Genomic DNA, 4,198 nt, shown 5'->3' on the forward strand with positions numbered 1-4,198 from the left:
AGTATATAATGTCTGTAACAAATCTAACTTTGTTGTCATTTAGAGGACAAAACCAAGAAACTAAGACATAAGCATTGTCTATAATGACTTTATTTTATTTACAAAACTCTTTAACAAGTCTTTGGCAGCCCTGCACAGCCAAAAACCCTCGACAAAACCCTCAATACCAATTCCAGAAGAAACTGTAACACTTGCTCATGTAACTTCGACGAATTCAAATTGCAGTAACTATAAATACATCATGATTGACTTCATTTTGAAACAATCACCATCATAACGATGACCATCAAGCCCATGAAAGATGCTCCCAATGTCATCTCCACAGTGCCTAACTTAGCACTTCCATCAGCATTAAAGAAAACCTTATTGCCTTCAAAGAGATTGTTGAAGAAATCTGATAAGTTGTTCATCATGTAAACCACAGTTTGTGTTACTGTTCGTGTAACATTCTGTTAAAAAGTTCCCGAATCTAGATTCTTCTACCTTAGATTTGGAAGATGCACTCCTTCAGGATGACTGAGAAAAGGAATCAGTATCAGCAACGGATTCATCTATCTTGTGATCCGAGTCTGGAAATGATGCACCTGCCAAAATGGTACTGTAGTAAGAAGCTTGACCATTATGAAAACATTTTAGTAGAATCAAGAACATAGATTTCTCAATGGTTTTCTGTGACTCGAGGAATTCTTGAAGGGATGGATTTTGCATTACCGCATTCCACACATTTGGGTCACAAGCAATTGAAGCAACAATGCTCTGGTAGGAGGGAAATGGGATCAACATTAGCAAAACCTGGCACACTCGTAACCCTCATACACTACTAAGACCACACTCCTAAGAGCTCATCAAGTTATTAGGAGTGTCCACTTAGATGCAACATCATTAAATCCAAGAAAATGGATGAAAAATTACTTCAAAGGACTTTTAGATCTACAGTGCCTAATCCATCTAAGCTACTTCATGCTCATGCCTCAAGCTAAAATGTGAATGAATAAACCTAATGACACCATCCATCCGCCAAACAATAGAATTGGATATAACAGTGGGACTATACACTTAACACCACAAAGATTATCTTGACATTGAAATGTTGCTGCTTCTTAAGAAATCTAACTATGTTACAAATCAGTATTGGACTCAACTCAGATATATCTCCTCTGCAGATGTCAACATATAGAAAGCGATACCTAAAGAAAAATCAAATGAGGCAATCCACGCTGCAAACTCACAAGGAAAAAGAGTTCTAAATTCTCACAGTCACTCACAATTCCAAAAAACATAGTCTTTGTTTGAGGAGGTGCCACAAGTGGATTAGGGGACAACTTATTATACAGTAGTTCCACTTTTTATGTTGCAACTACAATATTTAGTTCAGTTTTTGTTAATTGGATCTTCTCACTTGTTCAAATTGAACATATTCATATCTGTTCCTCACTCCTAGTAAGGGTTTATACTAAAGGATTAAAAGAAAAAATTATTATATCTAGTTTTAAATACATGAACATACAACACTAGATAGAATATGAAAACTAAGAGAATATGTCAACATAAATGACAAAGAAGAAAACCTGAGCGGCAGGAGTTTCATTTCGAAACCTAAATGCCTTGATAGCATATTTCGGTGCAGACTTTGTGACTACAGTCTTGCTGACAACACAAGCTTTGGAGTAGGGTGATGAGCTCGGGCCGGATACACGAGATCCACCATCTTCCTTAGCAGATCCAGACAAATATACCCTATAAATTTAAGAAGAGTTTAGAATTGACACTATGTGAGTAGTTGTTCACATCATCTATTAGAACAGATAAACATCTGTATGTAGAGTAACATTGAGAAGTATATACCGTAACTAACGTCCAATAGCCTTTTGAATCCTAGATGTAAGCCTTCTGGGGGCTAAAGGTTATATATTGATGAAAGTATTACAAAAAGACTAAACATTCCAATATTAAGAACAGAACAACAACCAAATAGACAAGAACATTTTCATTATCTCCTTCATCTATTGTAAGTCCAAAACTTAAGTTTCTATCTTCACTGACACTGTCACATAAAAAATGCAGTTGGACTCTGACAATGTCACCCAACTATAATACTAATGAGAATGATATTTTATGACACAATAAGTTGAAAATACCTATTTTTTGAATTAATCCACTAGCCCTGAACAGTAAAAATGCCTCAACCCCTTATGATTAATATATATGAACTCCCACAGTGCTTATTTACTGTAAGTTTTAAAAGATAGCTCATTTTCAAAAGTTCAGTTCATATTAGGCTAATCGAAGTTACATTAAAATGAGACAACATCAAATCAAACATTGTAAGTTTTCAAGTACAACACATCCCTTATTATCCTAATTAGCAAATTTTTTCTTGAGGAGACAATTGAGAAAGCATGTTCATTAAAATTGTAACTTTATTTGTCAATCAAATCAATCAACTGAGTGATCACTCTTCACATTTACTTAGTAAGTTCTGTTTCACTAGAGTAAATTTAAATGATATTTGTAACTAAATTGAACATTGTAAAGTTTGCTGCAATATGTCCCATTTTACTCTACTGAACAAAAATTGATTGAGCAAACATTTGAGAGGCGTGTTCATTAAAAATTATAACTTTATTAATCGATCGAATCAATCAACTAAGTAATCACTCAAACACCATTAAGTTTTACAAAAGACTTCAATTTCTATAATTATAAAACACAGACACACCAAAAGCAATACTTTAAAATCAACAATAACAACAGATACTACTCCCTCCGTTCTATTTTACTTATCATGTTTCATTTTATGAGGGACGAGGGTTTATCAGAAATAGCCTCTCTACCTCTCTAGAGGTAGTGGTATGGAATGCGTACACTCTACCCTCCTCAGACCTCACTATGTGGGAATAAATTGGGTTTGTTGTTGTTGTTGCTGTTGTTGTTTCATTTCACGAGAATCAATTTAACCAATCTTCGAAACTAAACTGAATTATATTAATTCACTATTTCAAATATAAAATTATCATATTTGATGTATAAGGTGCACTAACAAACTAAATTGTAGAAGTTAGATATAATGCTACTCCCTACGTTCACTTATCACATTTTGTTTAACAAGAAACAATCTGACTAATCTTCTAACCTAAATTGAATTTAATTAATTCACTATTGTATACATAAAATGTAGATATTATCTACAAAAACTATACATAAAGTAATGTAAATTGCAATAGCACAGTAAATCACGTACTTTTTGAGAGCGTGTTTGAAATCAAAAGTAGCTTCAGTATCTTCCTGAAGAGACAGAGCACCACCAAACACAACTCTCGGTAATGGTTCACCAATACTAACTATCATTTCCTCCTCTCCACCAGCCATTTCCCAGTCATCAAACTTTGTCACCACTTTTTACATCGGTGACATATCGAATAATTCTCCTCCTCCTCATAGGGGTATAATTTATTGTTTGAAAGTCCTTAGACTAAGCTGTGCCTCTAAATCAAGAGTTACAGAACATATCATAAATCAAGACATAATGTGGTAGTGGTAACTCTTACTCATAGGACATAACTTATCATTTCAAAGTAGTTGATTTATAAAACATCTCATAAATCAAGGCACAGTGTGGTAATGTCAACTCTTACCCATGGGGAGTAACTTATTTAAAAGTCTTTGGGCTAAGTTTTGCCTCTACGGCAAGAGTTAAAGAGAATCTTAAAAAATTAAAACATAATATGATGGTGTCAACTCTTACCTATGGGATGTAACTTGTTGTTTGAAAGTTTTTGGGTTAAGTTTTTACTGTAAGGCAAAAGCTATACATCTCATAAATTAAAACACAATATGGTAGTGTCAACTCTTGCCCATAGGGCGTAACTTATTGCTTCAAATCCCTTAGTCAAACTCTTGCCTCTAAGGAAAGAGTTATAGAATATCTCATAAATCAATACACTGTAGTCGTGTCAACTCTTATCCATGGGGCATAACTTATTTTTTGATGGACTGTGAGCTATGTCTTGACTCTAAGGCGAGAGTTACAGAGCATTTCATAATGAAAAAATGCAATGTAGTTGAAACATCTCAGGTGTTGATCTCTGAGGATTTTTTATAATTTTATTCCCACTGTCCTAACTATGACTTACCCTACAAGTCATAGGGAGTCATGACGAGTCATTGGACCCAAATCATAGCCTGATCAGTGTGTGTG

General features: G+C 34.3%; 1 pseudogene; it reads right to left on the reverse strand.

The window, feature by feature from the left end:
* Positions 1-251: 251 nt before the first annotated feature.
* LOC107846498 lies at positions 252-3,414 on the reverse strand (annotated as a pseudogene).
* Between the last annotated feature and the right edge of the window lie 784 nt (positions 3,415-4,198).

This window comes from Capsicum annuum, chromosome 1 (genome assembly GCF_002878395.1).
Source record: "Capsicum annuum cultivar UCD-10X-F1 chromosome 1, UCD10Xv1.1, whole genome shotgun sequence".
Classification (NCBI taxonomy): domain Eukaryota; kingdom Viridiplantae; phylum Streptophyta; class Magnoliopsida; order Solanales; family Solanaceae; genus Capsicum; species Capsicum annuum.